We start from the raw sequence: 19,067 nt of genomic DNA, 5'->3' as shown, positions 1-19,067 counted from the left end.
GAAAGCTCATTCATTTTCCAAGAAAGGGCACTGGGAGAGATGGCCAAATTGAGTTAGGAGTACCAGGAATCCAGATCTGGAGCCACTGAGTTCCTGTAAGGCCTGCCCCGCCTCTGAATTGTAGCTGCTTGGTGTTTCTGCAGGGAGACCAAGCTGCTCTCTGAGGCATTCACAGCAGCTTGATTTACAGGCCTGCATGTTTGCTGCACATTCACATCAATTCTCTCTCCTTCTTTAAACTTTTAAGTCTTTGCTTTAAAATGATTGAGGCCACTGTGTTCCTTGTGCTTTTCTATCAGGATTTTTCTTCCTCCCGTCCTGGTTTCTCCATAAACAAATCCTGAACCCCCGCTCTGTGCAAGACCAAGGGCAGGCTCCCCAAGGTGATTTGTTGGCATTCTGGGGAGGGTCTGGGAGTAGCCAGATCTGTAGTTGTTTCTTCATTTAGTTCATCCCTGAACAAGTGTGTCATGGACCCCTATGCTTCATAGGCCCTGTGCCAAGTGCCAGTGCTGGATAAGCACACCAAAACATGAGGACCAAGAGCTTGCCCTGAGTGCGCCCTGGGGAGAAGATAGATGTGTGCTGAGAGGTGGGAGGGGAGAAAGGCAGGCTCCTGGGAGCCCACAGCACAGCCTATGGGGTCTGGGTCAGTGACAAGCAAGTGGTGTCTGAGCTGAAAGATGAAGAATGAGCACGAGCTAACAGTGTGAGGGGCCTGGGAGAGGAAGATTGGTCAGGCAGGGCAGTGTGAATAGCCCCATGAAGATGTAGCATCCAGGGAAAGCATAGTTCGGTAGACAGGAAGAAGCCCAGTGCCTGTGGAGAGGGGAGCAAGGGAGACTGGCTGGGTAAGGGGTCAACATCGTGTGCAGGTACAAGGCGATGCTGAGCTCAACTGTAACATGAAGTGCACAGGAGGTCCTGGAGGGCCCAGGCGAGGGGCGGCTGGTGAGATATCTGTGGCTTAGAGGAGAGGGCTGCACTGGCAAGACGGAGCTGGGAGAACCATTAGGAGACCATGAACTTGCTGCTATCAGGTTAGATGACAGTGGCTGAGTATGGCAGTGGAGCTGGAGAAAAATAACATTCAGAAGAGATTTAAGAAAAGGAACATGTAGGATTTGGTCATGTGTCAGACATTGAAGGTAAGGGCAAGAGGGGAATCAAGGACATCCACATGGCTGAGTTGGCTGGCTGGGCAGGAGGCAGCACACTGCCACGTAGGACCCAGGGGAGGACAGGAGAGTTCATTTGGAGGCCCCTAGGAGACAGCCAGTGTGGCCATGCAGTAGAGTTTACGGGTGAGAATCTCAGAACTGAGGAAGGCCAAGGAAACAGATTTGGGAGATGCCAGCAGTTGAGGCCCAGGGAGTGAATGGAAGCCCCCATGGGAGATTGTCAAAGGGAACCCAAGAAAGGTACAGCATTTAGGAGGCAGAACCACGATGTGGAGTTGGGGAGGTCTTCTTCAAAGGTGGGGACATGTGCATGTCCTCTTGGATTCTTTGGACCCTGTGGCGTATGTAGTCATTTAGCAGGTTGCAACTACAGGTCACAGGAAGACACTCCAGGTAATTGGACCAGTGTGACCAGGAGGAGGCCTTGGTTTGCCCTGGATTGACCTGGACTGGGCAGGGCAGAGTCTGGCCCAATGCCTGGAGAGCCCTGAATGCCAAGTTCATGGCCTTGCTGTGCTCTGCCTTCCCAACTCCTGCCTGGGAATGATTCTGCAACTATGCCTGAAAGAGTCACGCCAGCAGCCCTGCCATGGAACCAGGAGTGTATATTTGAGAGCAGAAGCCTTTCCCCTAGTGTTAGGCCAGCTGCTTTGAGAAAGTACAGAAGAATAATATTTTTTTAATCTAAAAGAACTTTACATTTATGCTTGACTGAGGCAGAGACCACACTGGTCCTGGGAGCCAATGGGAAGCTGGAGTGTGGGTAATCTATGCAAAGGCCCCTTAGCTGCCCTGCATCCATCATCCCAAGTGACAGAATTTACATCATTAATCATTGGCGGTAATAGAGAAGTCATTGGAATAGAATGTTGTCACAGGATAAATGTCTCCCAATTGCATATGAATGTCTCAGCTCTACTGTACCATGTGTGCTCAAGAAAGACTGTGGCTTCAAAATGGTATTTATCTGGTATCGGGAAACCATCATCCACAGCCTGACCTGCTGACAGCCTCTCCCAAGGAAGGCCTCAGGCTCGGGCACCATACATACCTCATCTCTGCTTACAGCTGGAATAGGGCACAGGGGAGGGGAGGCCCAGGCTCCTCGTATGCTTCAGTGGACAATGGTCAGCACTTAGGTTCCCCACTGTGTGACCCTAGTGTGCTATCTGGAGCTGGAGGCGTTTTGCCCACTCATAGCTTCCCACCGCTTGATGCTGAGAAGAGCAGGACTGATGCTGGCCCAACCTGGCTGACAGTGTCATAGTCCCAGCCTCAAGTCCGAGAGTGTGGCTGCTCCAAAGTCACCCCAGGTTGCTTTGGAGACTAAGGGGCCACTCAGCAAGCCAGAAGCTGAAGAACTGAGCATTTGAAGGCCTCTCTACCATTTTAGAAATGAGGTCCACAGGATTTTTTGGCTGGCATCTTTCTGTTCTGTGACCTGAAAACACTCTGTTTTTGGAAAGTGCAGATCTGACACCATTTTCTTGAGGTTCATGTGTTTCTCTCTACATTGTGCCACCCTGCCTTGGACAGGGCAGGTGCTGGCTGGAGGAGGCATGGGGCTAAGGAGGCAAAACAACTTTTGCCAGGCTTTGAAGGAATTCTTTCTGTTTGAGCTTTCATTTCTCTACCCATTCAGTGGTCTTGGGCTATGCTGGGGGCCCAGTAGAAGGAGGGAGCACTCCAATCTCGGTGGAGCCTGAGGCCCCAAGGCAGGAGGATGCCACATTTGATGGAGGGCTTGGGGGTCCTGTGTTAGGGAGATGCGGAACTATGACCCATGGGTTTTGAACCAGAACCAAGTGAGCTGGTAACCCAGGCAAGGTTTGTAGAGTGTGTGGTGCAAGAAGAGGTAAATTTCCCCCTTCCTTAGGGAAATTCATGAGTGGTGGTCTATCAGATGTGGAAGTGATATGAGACCCCCCCCACCCCACCAGCTAGGTGTTCCCCAACATGGGATGCACTGGGCTTGTCAATTTTAACATTTAACATCCTCGCACAGGATGGTCACTTTCCAGTTTGACCAAGTGAGGCCATTAAAAGCCAGTTCCCAGCTACTTTACTGTCATTTCATAAAGGAAAGATAATTTTAATACCAACACTATAAGAGGGATTTAATTTCAAGATAAAAGATATTTCTTCACTGAAAGAAATTTAGCTTTATAAAGGATTCATTCCATCATATCTGTTTATTCTTTTTATTTCTTTCATTTTTTATCAAAGACTGGCAAAAATCTATTCCAGGCCCCCAGTCCTTTATTTCACTGAGCAAGAGGGCTTGGCTGGGCCCCGTGGCTGGTGAGGTCGTGTTGCTCCAGTTGTTCCGGCTTCATAACCAATTGCTCTGGCCTGAGAGGTGTGAATGGCCTCGTGTGTTACCACCTTCTCCCTGGGTCTGGGGGTGGATGGGGCAGCTCCTGCTTCAGGTCACATGGTGGTTGCACGGACTCATTTTGAAGGTTCCTCATTCCTAGAGAGTTGGGGATGGGGCAGCTGGGGATCCTCAGCATTCCCTCCCTCTATATGTCCCAGCTTCTCGCCTGGACCCAAATGAGGCACTGCACTGTCTCTCATGAGTCAGCCTTAGAAGTCAGGCATCACTTTGCCTCCTTCCATTTACTTACAAGTGAGCCATTAAGGCCAACCTTATTCAAGAGGAGAGGAAGGAATCCACTTCGTGGTGGGAGGCATGCCAGAGATTTGCAGACGTATTTTAAAACTACCCTAGCATGCATCCAGTAGGCTAAGCCCGAAGCTCCCCTGGGAGGCCAGGTTTTGATTTGGAGCCCACCCCCTTCCTTAAGTGTTCCAGGAAGGAGGCTGCTGGAGATCTAAGGGCCACTTGTGCTCCAGGGATGGTGGCAAGCTCTGCTTTCTGATCCCTGCTTTCATTTATATGAAGTAATAAATTTCATGAATAAGGTAGATTCCATCAAGTAAGTATCAGTTAAGGTCTTTTATGATCATAACTGAGATGATGAATTAAAGTCGAGTTAGAGAAATAAACAGTAAAAAAAGAGAGACTTCATAAATATGGTGTAAAATCTTGGAATCCTAAGCACTCACTAACTCTATATAAAGAGGTGGCCTTCAGCCCTGGTTGAGAGCCTTCTGTGTGTAAGGCTGGTACATTGGGGCCCAGTGATGACTGCAGGAGGGGCCCAAGTCTGCGAACCTGAATATCTGTGATCACATGGAGGGCCATCCTGTGTTTCTTCATCAGACCTGAGTGAGGAGCGGGTGAGACAGGGACCTTTTGAAATTCTTGCAGGATGTGGGCCAGTGGGCTAGCAGCTTTCAGTCCTAGCAGAGATGCTCTCATTTCCTGTCGAAGCGGCTTTCTTATAAGGATTCTTGAGGAAGTGAAGAAGAACACTAGCCCTTCTTATAGCCACAAGCCAGGCCTGAGGGATCCACGCATGGCTGCTTCCTTGGCACGGTGCTGGCAGCCCTCCCTGACAGCCCTCCAGTGACTGAGATATCCTCAGTTGCTAGTTGCCTTCTCTTGGTCTCACTGCTTTAGAATAAAACTTCCTTGAGCCTCTTTGGTCTCTGCTCCATGTTGACTGTGTCCTCCATGTCTCCTTCCTTGGGAGGCAGACAACCTCAGCCTACCACCTTCAGTGCCTTCCCATTCCTCTTGGAGTGTCAAGGCCTAGGAGAGCCTCCAGACCTAACCTACCTCTTTTCTGCATTTCCTTAGAATGGAAGAGCTTTGCTTTCTGCCATACCTCCTTCTGAGAAAGGGACTCACTGATGGTTCTTCCTGCAAGGTGGCTCTATTGACAACCCTGGACAGTGCGTAGCAGCCATCTCTAAAACCAAGGTCAGGAAGCTGGTGAGATGGCCGGTAGCAAGAATAGAGGTGTACTGGCTGCTCAGATCTTCTCATCTGTTCATGGACAGAGGTGGAGCCAGGTACAATTCTGGTGGCTGGGGACCAAGCAGCAGGCACCCTTGCCTTTCATATGCAGTTGCCGAGGTGGTCTTACTTTCTGAATCCCTGGGTTTGGTGGGTTACCATCTTATACCAAAGTTCTTTCCTTTCCAAAAGGAAGGGGGAAACCCACTTCCCCAGCGTATAGAATTCACCAGGAACAAGACCCTACTGCCGCCCCAGCTGGTCTATCACTTCCCACGGTGAAGGGGCCACCTGATTTGTTTATGATAAGCTGATGGATGCTTACCTGGAATCAGTAATGGAAGCCAAGCTAAGCTGGACTGGGCCACCACTTACTCACACATTCATTCATTTGATAAAATATTTATTGAATGCCTGTCCCAGGCCAGGCACTGTCCCGGAGACTGTGTAGTAGACAAAAAGGGGAAGCCCCCAGTCTCTGGCTGGGAGACAGGCAGGAAAGACAAAGATGTGGGAAGACTGTTGGAGAAGAAGAACCCTGAGGGGCTCAGCTGGTGACAGTGCCCTGCAGGGCCCGGGAGTCAGGGCTGTCCTCTTCACCCTGAATAGGTGTCAAGGATCCAGTGTCACCCGCTTGTTGTATTTGCAGGAGGTGACTTGTGTGCCCCTCCCTGGCCTGGCTTCTCCCTCCTCCCACTGAGCATAACTCTGCTTTTCTGACTTCTGACCTGGGCCCCACTAGTGGGGAGTATATATTTAGCCTCTTGTGCTCTCCGTGGTAACTGTCTCTTTATTCCTGGTGAAGACGAAGAAAATGGGTCGGCTGTGTTTACTAAGAAGTGTATTCCTGCTCCTTGTCCAAGGCTATTTATAAACTTCCAAAAATGTGTGCTGAGTTTTTCCATCCTACTGGAAGCCGGAGTGCCTGTGAATACCCTGTTACTTACTATGCGGGGGAAATCTAGCGCTTAGGGACTGGATTGTGTCAAGTGGGGAAGATAGAAATCTTGCAAATAGTGATTTTGATGAACACTGGCAGCCCAAGCTGCCTCTTGGTCTGATTCCTCTGGGTATTTTTTCATGTGACATTGTTGTGGCTTTCTTGGGTATGGCGGGGGACTGTGCATGCTAAAATTGGGCCATGCTGGGCCTTTCACAGCTGGAATTCTGATAACTTTATCTAGACCTCAAGCCCTGAAAAGTGGCCACTGCCAACTACTGGGCTCTGCTCTCAGCTGCCCTTGCCCACTGGGTGTGGGGTGGTGGGTCTACAGGAAGGTGGCTCCCGAGCTGGGAACTTGGGAGCTGTTTGCATCTGTTTCTTCCATTGCTCACCTTTAGGTGGAAGGAGACCATGAGACCCACCCAGAAGCTTTGCCTTGGCCCAGGCCACCTCCTCCTCCCCAAGTCCCTTGTTGGACCACCAGTCCCTGGCATCTCTCCTGTCTCTAATGCTGTGACTCTGTGTCATGGGGCTACACTTTCCTCATACTGGATAGAAAAAATGTCACTTCTCTTTCTCAGTGGCCTGGCCTTACTTTCAGGAGGGAAAGTGCTAGGGTCATAAATTTGAGGTCACTCTCTTGCAGTAGCCTCTTGAATCAACTCTGCTTTGAGTTGGTGTTTGATCTTTTAAAGGGTCCTGCTCCTGAGAGGCTGGGCTGTTGACTCCATCTAGACTTTGTGGGGGAACTCCACACCACGGTAGAGGTCTAGTTCCACTGCTTCTCTCCGTGGCTCTGCACCACCCCTTCCCAGAGGCCTCTTGCTCCCAAGCAGCTGAGTCACAGGGTGCCTCAGCCCATCTGTCTGCTAGGGTGGCCCTGCCCTCCTCAGCTGCAAAACACGGGGGTTTTACACTCTTCTGGGCCGCCTCCTGCGCCTGTAGGAACTGCCACCATCACCATGGTGCTTCCTGAGTGCTTACTGCCAGGCAAGGCTCCTGAGAGCTGACCACCACAAGGCGAAGGGGCTGGTAGGATGAAAGAAGTTATCCAGTCAGTCTCTCAGGGCTGGGCCTGGCCTTCCCATGATGCTTACTCTCCATATCGCCTGCCTGCCTGCTCCACACTGAGAAGCCTTGGGCCACGTTTCTCCCAGAGCAGAAATTCCTGAACTTTCTTGGTTGTTGACACCCAAGTGCTTCCATGATTTTTTCTTCACATCCCCAGGCCTAAATGAATATCTAACAGATTCATTTAAGTAGTTAGAGCCAAACACTTAATAAATATTTGTTTCCTTAATATCTGTTTGAAAATATTCATAATTTTAAAAATTTTGTTTGTGACCCAATTACTCACTATTGACATCTGTATGCCCATTGAGCCCTGGATGACTTTTCAAATTCTGTAATCAGATTGGACACTACCACCCACATTTCTTGTTTCATGTAGATTTTTATGAGGAACTCACTTTTATCTCAGCAACCACTGAAAACGCAGCCTCACTCATGGTGCATGATATTCTCAAGAGGGAGGTAGGATGCCCTAATGGTGAAACTAAGCCAGCCCAAGCTAGCAGTTCCAGCGTGTCTGACAGGTGTCTGACAGATACAAGTATTGTTTCTTTCCCTCAAAAATTGAAATTGTCCTGCAGGTCTCCTGTGAGTTTGCTGAGGCTCCCTAGGGTGCCTTGGTACATAGTTTGGGAACTATGTTCCTAGAGTCTTATGTGTCTCCCCTGGTTACCCAGGAAGCAGATCCCTAGCTCTCGGGTTCTGACTCTTGCATGCCCATCTGGAAGGGTGCAGGGGAGATGAGAGGACCTGGGTGTCAGGACAGAGTCAGGAAGAGTGGCTTCAGGCTCTTTCCTCCTCCCTTCCTACTCTCCTTGTGCATAGGCATCAAGCCTGATAACCTACCCATGGGGAGGAAGGTGCATCCTCTTGACACTCTCTCATGGAAGAACTCCATGATCTGAATCCTCCAGGATATGGATTCAGAAAACCCTCCTCTCAACAAAGCACTTTCAAGTCTGTGGCCATGTTGCTGACACTGACAGAAATCAGGCCTGCCACGTGGAGCAGAGAATTCCCTTTGTTGTTCTGGTGGGTGTGTGCCCTCCACCCGAAGTGCTGAAATCCTTCGCTTCAAAAGGCAGGGAGCTCTGCAAACCACTAGATTTACAAGGCAGTGAGTCTGGAAAGATCAGAGTGAGCCTGGTGCTATGTCTCTTCCTGCTCAGGTGCTGCATCCCAGGCACAGGTGACTGTGAGCTCAGGTGGCAGGGCTGCTCTTAGCAGGCAGTGCTTCACCTCTGCACTTTTGCTTTTGCTGGTCTGCTCCCTGCAGCCTTTGCTGTCTGCCTACCCCCTCCCCTATCTGTCTTGCTCCCACGCAGGCCCTTACCTGTGGTTGCTGATGAGCTCCATGTCACTCTCCCCCACTGCCCACCTGCCTGTTTCAGGTTCTACCTACCTTGTCCTCTCCTCAGGGCCTTTGCACTCACCAGTCTCCCCACCTGGAGCCCCCTGCTCCAGGTGGGCTGGCCCCCGTTCATCTTCCAGGTCTCATTTATCAGATCAGCCAAGAGCCCACTGTCTAGAGAAGACCCAGCTCCTATGGGGCTTTCACCTCCTGGCTGTTTGAACTTGAGCTTCATCCTGTAGACAGAGACCACTTGTCTCTGCATCCTGGTTACTCACTGTGTTTTCTCAGCACCTAACCCCATTCCTGGCCCTTCTTGGGCTCTGAGTAAGTGCATCTTCATGAGTAAGTGCATCTTCATGACTAAGGGTTTCCCCGGAGCAGAAGGAACTTACAAGGCCAATGACTTTTAATTTTGCCAAGTAAGACTTAGAAAAACCCCAGCTGCCATATATCATCAATGTTTCATAAAAGAAAAATTGGAAGGACATAATCCCTGAATAAAGGACAATTCTTCCAAAGGAATAAATTTAGCATTATTGAAACCTTGCTGAATTGTCTCTCTTCTTATCCCTGGAGGATGGACGGAAGCCTTCACAACACATTTCCTCTCCCCAGAATATCATGCCGATTCTATACCAACGTGATACTGTTCTTGTGACATTTTTCTCCTTCACTGAGGTTGCACTCCTGGTGGGAAGCTGTGCTTTTGACTCCACTTGTCTTTGCAGGGGCCATGGCTTCTGCTTAAAATGCTCTTGTTGACCTCTGTATGTTTCCAGGTTCTGCCCAGACACCTGTCCTGCAGCTCTGGGAGATTGGCTTTGCTTCCCCTTGCTCCTTGGAATCATTTGTGATTTGACCATCTACGTTAGGATTCAGGTCTTACTCCATTTGTACCAAGAGGCCTGGCAAGGCATAATGCACTGAAGGATGGACAGCTGTTGACGGTTTTGATGAGTGTGCAGCTGGCACACACATTAGGCTACATCTCGGGTAGGTGAGATATGGAGCCTTCTCTTTTTCTATAGCCAATTTAAATTTCTGTTTCAAACCCTCATCCCACCAGGTTACAGAAACATCATCTCATTTGATACTGTGTTTTCTTTCTTTTTTTAAAAAAAAAAATATTTTTCAGTTGTAGTGGGACACAATACCTTTATTTATTTATTTTTATGTGGTGCTGAGGATCAAACCCAGGGCCTCGCATGGGCTAGCCAAGCACTCTACCGTGAGCCACAACCCCATCCCCAAATTCTGTCTTTTCTAAGAGCACTGCAAGGCCTCTCCAGGGTCAGCTCCTCCTTAGCTGTTTCCATTCTCCTCTTGTGGGATAAAGGACCATCTGACTATCCCTGGTCCCCAGCAGCCATCTCTAGTCTCCGGGGCTCAGGGTGCCACTTGAGGAACAAAGCTTGCCCCTGCTGTGGAGTGCAGTTTCCTCTAGAGGACCCAGCTCACACCAGTAGGTGTGGGAAGGCCATGTTGCACTCCTTGCCTTCCTCCAGCTAGGCTCTGGGCAGGAAGCAGCTCTCCGGCCTTGGCTTCCCTTGCGCCTCTTCTGTTCCTGTCTGGGTGTGGCTTCTGAAATTCTGAAGTCATGGCTTTGAGTCTTCTGTTCTCTGGTTCTAAGTAACAGTCTTTTACTGGGGTGTAGATGCCCTGGGTCTGGTTAGAATGAAAGGCTGTGAGGAATGGGGTGAGAGAAGCCTCTAGAAACCCCTGCCACATGTTCACCTTCTGCAGGTATCTGGGTTGATGTCTAGGACGGCTGCTCATCCAGGAGGGGAGAGGATATGGGCTAAGCACCCTTTTGAAACTCGCCTTCCAAGTGGTCCAGGGTAACATGCTGCAGCCACCCAGTCTTGGCTTATTTGTTCATTTGGATATTGTTGTTTACTTAAAAATTTAAGTGTCAGGGATAATACATATTCAATGAAGAAAAGTAAGGAAATACAGGAAAAGAAATAGATCAGAGTCACTTATCTTAGCTGCTGAAGACAACCTCCTTACATCCTGGCATATGTCTCTACAGGTAGTTTGGTAATAAAAGCAGAGATAATTATGGTACTAAATGTAGCGCTCACTTACTGAGTGCTTACCATGTGCCAGGCCTTGTTCTGAGCATCACTCAGATGTTAATTTATGAAATCCTAACAACCCCACAAGGTGGATATTACTATTTTCCTCATTTTGTGGTAGTGGAGCCAAAACTCAGTAACTTACACATTTCAAATATGTGGTTTATTACATGTCAATAAAGGCACAAAGGTTAATATTATCAGCTCAGATGCAGCTGGCAGGGGAGCCTGACCAGTAGTGACCACTTACCTGCATGCAGGGGTGCACCTAGGGCCAGGCGTAGAGCAGTTAGCAAATCAGCTGTTGAGTTGTTATTCTAGTTTTTTTCAGGGGAGAAGCCTGTCCTTAAACCCTCAGGGCTCCGGATGTCACTTGCTGAATGAATGAATGGGGATCTGCTTTTTAATTGGGTGAGAGCATTTTTTAGCACTAGTCACAGGCAGCTGTTCCTTTTGGCGACTCTGTTTTTCTTCCTCTACATGTGTAGCACCCTACAGATTGGAACCTCCTTGCACAACCTCTGGGGGTTCTGTTCATGTTGTATTCTTTTTCTAAAAGCGACTTTATTGAGGCAAAATTGACATGTAATAAACCACATATTTGAAATGTGCAAGTTGCTGAGTTTTGGCTCTACCACCACAACTCACGACAATAAAAATATCCACGACCCCCAGAAGTGTCTGAGCCCCTTAGTGGTCCCTTCTTGCAGGTCTTCACTGCCTCCCCTCCCAGGCAACTATGGATCTACCTTCTGTTACTTTAGATTAGATTTAGTTTGCATTTTTTTTTGGAATTTTTAAAAAATGGAATCATACAGTCTATAGTGTATGATTTTTAAAAAATAATTTTTAGTTGTAGATGGACCTTTATTTTATATATTTGTATGTGGTGCTGAGAATCGAACCTAGTGCCTCACGCATGCTATGCAAGCGCACTACCACTGAGCCACAACCCCAGCCCAGTAGTATATGATTTTTGATGTGGCTTTTCCTTAGCATAATTATTTGGAGTTTTATCCATGACATGTGTGTCAGTAATCCATTTCTTTTTATTGCAGAGTAGTGTCCCACTGTATGGACATGAGACTGCTTGTCCATTTACCTGCAGACTGTTTGAATTACTTCCAGTTTTTGACAATTACGAACAGTGCTGCTGTGATCATTTGTGTAAGAGTCTTCCTTTGGATATGTGCTGTCTCCTCAAGCGAACACCGAGGAGTGGACCTGAACCATATGGAGGCTGCCCTGTTGTTTTTCAATGCCGTTGTGCCATTTTACATTTCGTCTCTCCACGTCCTTACCAACCCTCTGTGTGGTCAGTCATTTTTACTGTAGCCATTCTGATAGGTGTATGGGGGTCTCTTGTGTTTTGAATTGTCATCTCCTTTTCCACTAATGGTGTCAAGCCTCCTTACCCGTGCTTCCTTGCAACCTGTGAGTCTTTTGTGATGTGTTTTTTCTAATCTTTTGTCCATTTAAACAGGTTGGGTTATCTGTGTTCTTTTTCTTGAGTTTTGAGAGTTTTTTTTAACATCTATTCTAGATGTATCAAATGCATATTTTGCCAAGATTTTCTTCCAGCCTGTGGCTTGTCTTTTCATCCTCTTTAACAGTATCTTTTGAAGATCAAAAGTTAATTTTTATGATGCTCAATTTATTAGTTTTTTTTTTTTGGTTTATTTTTTGGATTGTGTTCTTAGTATTATAGCTAAGCAATACAATGTTGTAAATATTTTCTCCTAATTTTTTTTCCCCATTTTTGTAGGGGTTTGAACCCAGGGCTTCACTCATGCTAAGCATGTACTCTGCCACTGAGCTAGACCCCCAGCCCCTCAAAGTTTTATAGATTTTAAACTTCGGTCTGTAATCCATTTGGATTAACTTTTGCATATGGTGTGAGGTATGAGTTGAGGTTCATTTTTCTTTTCTTGTGCAGATGTCCAGTTATTCCAGCATAATTTGTTGGAAAGACTCCTCTTTCTCCACTGAATTGCATTTTTGTTCCTTTGTAAAAAATCATTTGTTCATATATATTAGGGTCTATTTCTGGATTCTGTTCTGTTTCATTAGTCAGGTTGTCTGTCTTTAAACCAATACTGTACCGTCTTGACTGTTATAGCCTTATACCATTCAGATTCTTTGAATCAAGCTATCTTTTTTCCAAATTTGTTCTTCTCTTATAAATTATTTTGGCTTCTCTGGGCTCTTTGCATTTTTTTTTTTTTTTTTTTTTTTTAGAGAGAGAGAGAGAGAGAGAGAGATAATTTTTTTAATATTTATTTAGTTTTCGGCGGACACAACATCTTTGTTTGTATGTGGTGCTGAGGATCGAACCCAGGCCGCACGCATGCCAGGCGAGCGCGCTACCGCTTGAGCCACATCTCTAGCCCGGCCCTTTGCATTTTGATGTGGGTTTTAGAATTGGCTCCCCAGTTTCTAAAGCACCGCCTGCTGGGATTCTGATGGGGTTGAGCCTCACTTCTGGTTCTCAGCGGTGGTCTGCTCTGGTGGTGTGTCCACCTGGCATCCGCTGCACCAGAGACTACAGCCATGTGAATGACCGGCTGGAATAGTGCTCTAGTCAATGCAGGGAGGAGTGATGGGCATGGAATTGGGTTTCAGGATGTCATTTTTAATTTTTATTGATTGATTGATTGGCTAAGTCTAGGGGTCCCGTCCTCCCATCCGAGGACTGTAGACCAGAAGAGTCAAACATGCTCATGGAACTCACCATTGCTCATGGGTTCAGTCAAGGCTGGACTCCTTTCAGAACAAGCGTGCCTGGAGCTCTCCTTCTCTAGTCAGCCCCATGTGCTTTAGGTGTCAGTGTTTGAGGTTCCCTGCATGTGGTGAGTGGATGCTGTGGGAGGGTGGGTGAGGGCGAGTTGCCAGAGGCATTTCTTTTCTGCACTCTTTCTTTGAGGAGAAGTGGGTGGTTATGTCAGACTAGTCGAATGTCCCTGGGTGTGGCTCTCCATTCCTTTCAGGACCTGCTTGCAAGGCCTTTGCTTCCCTTTTCTAGCACCCATCCCCTTGGTCCCTGTTGCCTTTGAAGGCATTTTGCTGAGGCTGTGGAGTGGGGGAGGAAAGAGAGGCTCGGAGGAAGCGTTTCAGCCGGCTTTTCCAAGGGCCCGCTCACTTGAGACCGCCCCTGGGGAGAAGGAGCTGTTAAACTGTCAAAATAAAAAGTCAACCAAACTCCTCAGGCCAATCGAAGGCACTTAACTCAGGCTGCAGGCGCAAGGCAACAGATTTCCCTGTGATGTGCTACAGGGGAGAGGCAGCTGGGGAATTTAAAGAATGCAGGAAAAGTTCTAAAATATTGGAATATACCTAGTCAATAATACTTTAAATTTGGAATTCATAAAAAGAAATAGTGGTGAAAATCTTCCCAAATAAGTTTTTATTCCAGAATTTGATGACAAATCTCTTGGTGCGCTGGTTATCCCGTAGGTGTGGTATTCTGAAATACAACCTGAGGCATATATATTGTCAAATAATAAAGTATTATGAAACCAATCAGCTGAGAGCTCCCCACTTGGCAGTTTGGAAGTAAAACCCTTTCTCCTTTACAAGGCCAAGTGACTCCTAATTCCTCCCAGGGGATTTCATGTTAAAATGTGTTCACTGCCAGCTGACAAAAGAGGCAAGTCCAGATTTATTACCCTGGCACCTGCAGCAAAAAATGACGGATGGTGAAAATATATTTAATTATCATTCCATGCCACATCTCTGTCTGCTCCAGTCGCAGGGCTGCAGCTGTTGGCACGCACTTTATTTTAAAGTCAATGTGCTTATCTGGAGAGAAGGCTGCTCTCTGAGTAAATTGACTTGGGGGAGGAAGGAAATGGCGATCTCTCTCAACCCAGCTGAACAAATGCAGATTTGTATTCTGTGTGCCTGCTTTAATTGTCTAATCCGCCCCACATCACATCAGCACTGGGATTTAGCTTTTGTTAAGAAAACATTTGCAAAAAAGTAAACTTTCTTGTGGCCTTTCTGAGCCAAAATGAATGATTTCCTTCTTGGGGTGTGAAGTGCTAGCTGAGGATGGATGCTCACATTTCTGCCAGAGGTGTGTAGGGACGTTGCTGTAAGTTCCTTCTAAGAACAGAGGGAGCCCTAGGGAGTCCGGGGCTGGACCCTCAGAAGCTGGAGGGCTCAGGCTCTGAGAGGAGGAGCCCTGGAATAGAGGTCTGCCCTGTGTTCTCATGACTTCCAGCCATCAGAGTAGGTTGGGGTGATAAACCTGAGCTGACGGTGGCCCCTCAGGGTTGCCCTCCTGTTTTGTCTCCTGTTAGAACCTGTGGAAGTTGAAACCCTGGGTAGAGTAGCCACACTGTCTTGGGTGAGGCGCACTAGATTTCCTGAGTCTGTGGGAACTCTGACTTGGCCATTGGGAGTCTCTGCCATTAGTTCACGCCTAAGATGTGCTGTTTGCAGTGTCTAATGTGGCAATTTTCCTGCTGTATCTCTTCTTATCAGGAGAAGCCACTCGACGTTTTGTGCATGGTGGGATTTAGTCCAAAGTGATGGCATTTCCACTGAAAGCGAAACATAATAACTGGCTTAGCATTTGGGATTTAGGGAAGAGAGATGATGCTGAGTGTTCATGCTGGTGCCTGGTGGTCCTGGTGGCCGGAGGCGGATGCCTGTGCCCAGGGGCGGGAAGGATGAGGTTTCTGTGAATGTGAGCTCACTCGGGGCGGGGCTCATGCCTCTGACCTTCTCTTTGATGAATAAGGATTCAAGATTGCATCTGCTGAGTCCTGCAGGACCCCGGACCTGGAGGAGGAAGGAGAGCTCTGGCTCCTGATTTGGGCTGTGAACAGATCTCTTAACCCCCAAGCTTCGATGCATTGATGATATTTTGCCTATAAAGCAGAGTATGCCATTATTGTCGTCACCATCATCACCACCACCACCTCATCTCACTGAATAATTTATATGTCAGTTATCACGTACCAGGCCCTGGAATAAGTATTTAAATACGTTATCTCTTTTAATCTCATGAGGTGGATATTATTTTGCCTATTTTACAAATGAGAAAACAGGCCTAGGTAAGAGACAGAGCTAGAACTAAAGCCAGGCCCTGGAGCCTTCTCTGTCAACTACACCTTTTCATTCAGGGGCTTTAAGTAGATATTTTAAAAGTTTTATAGGAAAGAAAGAAGATAAAGCCAGATATGTGCTTTTTTAAAAAATATTTTTTACTTAGAGATGAATGCAATATCTTTATTTTGTTTATTTATTTTTATGTGGTGCTGAGGATTGAACCCAGTGCCTCACATTTATGAGGCAAGTGCTCTGCCACTGACCCTAGCCCCAGCCCCAGCTGTGTGCTTTTGCCAAGAAAAGTGTTTTAGGATGCCAACGATTTTGAGTTTGAAGACCAGCTCTAGGGATTTCCTTTCCATGTGGCTAAGCCACCTGGACACATGCCAGGTAGAATTATGGCTTCATGCTTCGTGGCTAGGCTACCTGGACACATGGCTGACAGGAGAGGTGTCCCCTCCACTCTGAGGACTGTGGCCATTGGGAGAAAGACTAGCTGGGACCAGGATGTAAGGGTGGGTGCAGAGTCATTGCAGAGGGAGAGCGCTGGCTGGAGGGTTTTGGAAAAGATACAGCAGGAGTCAAGGAGGCCAAGAGGAGGTCTGGCCACTGCTCCCCTGCATTTCCAGACCAGGTGTTTGGGAGGGAATGGACAGGTAACTTCAGGGCTTGACTCGGGGGGAACAACTCAACCATTCTGTCCTCCCAGGTCTCCTCTGTTGTGTCACCAGCAGCACAGCCCTGCCCCTGGAGTGTGTGTGTGTGTCCTTGTTGGGGTGGCCCTGTCTTAACACAGGTTGGAGTTGGCAGAGACTCTCCAAGTGGCCTGCATTTTGTTCCACTGTCCTGACCATACAGCTTCCAGGAAGCCTGACCTTTATATTTATGACCTTTCATGATCTCCTCTGGCACTGGTGGCCCATCTGGAGCTCGGGTATGATGCTTGACTGTGGCATACCGTGGCCAGGATTATGGCTTCATGCTTCGTGGCTAAGCTACCTGGACACATGCCAGGACAGTGGCCACCAGAGGATTAGGTATTTGTCACATTCTCTTCTGTTGCCCTGCAGCTCCATGCTCAATCAGGATCTTGGATTTTACACCAGCTCCTAAGACCACTGGGCCTTCTGAATCTGAATCTCTCAGAACAGTATTCACCATGTACTTATGTGTCCTCTGATGTAGACACAGTCCTCACATGGGATTCTACACAGACAAACCTCAGGGAGATGCCATGACTTAGAGGACTGTCCCTCACATTCACATGTATCCTGGTAAGAACCTGGATCTGAGGCTTAGAGGTTGTTGGCAGAGGAACAGACATCTCTGTGGATTCTACCATAGCTTGAGGATATAGACGTGTCAGTACTTGCTCACCAGGGGACCATGACCAGAGAAGTTAGGACTGATTTCATTTCCAAGTGAAGCTGATGATCTTCCTTTCACAATACACAATACTTTTGTTTTGAAACCTAGGGATGCTGAACTACTCAGCTACATCCCCAGCCCTTTTTATTTTTTATTTTCAGGTTCTTGCTAAGTTGTCTAGGTGGGGCTTTAAGTGGTAATCCTCCTGCCTCAGCCTCTCAGGTAGCTGGGACTACATGTGTGCACCACTGTACCCAGCTTCACGATACTTTTCATTAAGCATTTTACTATTATTCCAAAACCAAACATTATACAGAGACAAAGCACATTATCATATAGCCTCCATCTGGAATATGGAAAAGAAAATAAGCAGAGTTGTTCCTTAAAGAAGGGAATCACTGTGGTGATGTGAGGACACTGCCCATGGGCTCTAGGCACAGGGACCAGTGCTGCCTGATGCACAGGAACATGTCCTCCTGGGACAGCCTCCTGGACCCGCCATCTCTGAACTGCTAGGCTCCTATTCAGCCTGATTTCTTGTGGCAAGAGTTCATACTCCCTGTCCTCTCCTGCCTGAGACCCTGTGTATTCTCCAGGGATGGAAACATTACACAGTCCTTCTTGTAGCTCAGGCTTCACCTTGGAGAAGCTGTCCCAAACCACAGGAAATGCTGGTCATTCTTTATCACAGCAATAGAGTTTGCTTTCATTATGACACTTATTTACTCTTTGAGGGGTTTTGCTTATCTGTATCTCTGCTTCAGTGCAAGCTCCATGAAAACCATTACCTTATCTGCCCGTACAGCCTAATAGTCCTTGCAACTAGGACAGGGCCCCAAACAGAATAGACATAATCAAATACTGGATGAGTGAATGAATGAATGAATGTTTCCTCCACTGAAATGTGAGCTCTACCTTGGCCACCCACATGGTCAGGGCCAAGCCTATGGGATGCAGAGCAGAAGAGTGGAATCTTCCACTTTAGTCTGGGTGCTTTTAAACAGTTATCCAGGAGTTTAGGATGGAGTCTGTATTAGGGTTCTCTGGAAAAAACAAGACCAATAGGAGATATCTCTCTCTCTCTCCCCTCTCCCCTCCCCTCCTCGGATATATCTATATCAAGGCTTGGTTCTTGCAATACTGGAGGCCAGTCCCACTCTGTTATCTGCAGGCTGGAGCCTCAGGAGAGTTGGTGGTGGAGTTCCATCAGTCTGAAGGAGCATCAGCAGTGTAAGTCCCAGGCCAAGAGCAGGAGAATACTGATGTCCTGGCTTAGCACTCAGGGAGAGAATTCTTCCCTCCTCCACCTTCCTGCTCTGCTCAAACCCTCAGTGGACTTAATGCTGCTCAATCACACCAGAGAGGGCAATCCGCTTTACTCAATATACCTGTCCAAGTGCTGATCTCATAAATGGGGAACCCTCTTACACACTCAGAAATAATGTTTAGCCAAATATGGGCATCCTGGGATTTAACCAAGTTGACTTACAAAATAACCATCACAGAGTCTCAGTTGGAGATCCAACACAAACTTACGAGTTGCAGATCATTCCATATAAGGATGAGAGGGACTTTCTGGGGAGTTGAGTTCAAATTAAAGAGCAATCAGAGACTCTAGAAGCAGTAGAAATCAGGAGTTCAGTGGTGTGAGAGAGAGAGAGAGAGAGTGTGTGTGTGTGTGTGTGTGTGTGTGTGTGTGTGTGTGTGTGTGTATTATGATGACCTTCTAGGGAGGTCAGAGAGGGCTGCATGGCAGGTGTCCCCCTTGGAAATAACATTGTCGTCACTGTCTCATTCATCAGCAAAATCATCTACTTCTTGGTGAGCCAAGGCCAGGCTCAGCATTAGCCCCCATCTGTTCATGGACTGTGGAGCATCCTGACAGGTGGGCGTGATCCTGACAGGTAGGCATGGCCAGTCTCCTTTTACTGCTGACGCGCCCACACAGCCAGTGCATACATAGCAAGGATAGAACTGAGGTTGGCAGACTCTAGGTCCTAGAGCTTCTTCCATTCTGTGCTGCTGCTTCTCTGGGGGCATCCAGAGCTCTCACTGTATGTCAAGTTCCAGCAGCAACTCCTAGCCACCTCCAGACATGATGAGGGCCACGTGATAGAGCTGCACTTGAAGTTATGGAACACCACTGGATAGT

The 19,067-nt window shown here is 47.7% G+C and overlaps 1 protein-coding gene across 2 annotated transcripts in view; it reads left to right on the top strand.

The window, feature by feature from the left end:
* Camta1 (calmodulin binding transcription activator 1) overlaps positions 1-19,067 on the top strand; it is a 762,517-nt gene that overhangs the window by 113,467 nt on the left and 629,983 nt on the right. The gene's annotated exons all lie outside the window — the stretch shown is intronic.

The sequence above is a fragment of the Callospermophilus lateralis genome, chromosome 7, assembly GCF_048772815.1.
Source record: "Callospermophilus lateralis isolate mCalLat2 chromosome 7, mCalLat2.hap1, whole genome shotgun sequence".
Lineage (NCBI taxonomy): Eukaryota > Metazoa > Chordata > Mammalia > Rodentia > Sciuridae > Callospermophilus > Callospermophilus lateralis.
This window is presented reverse-complemented; position numbering and strand designations above follow the sequence as displayed.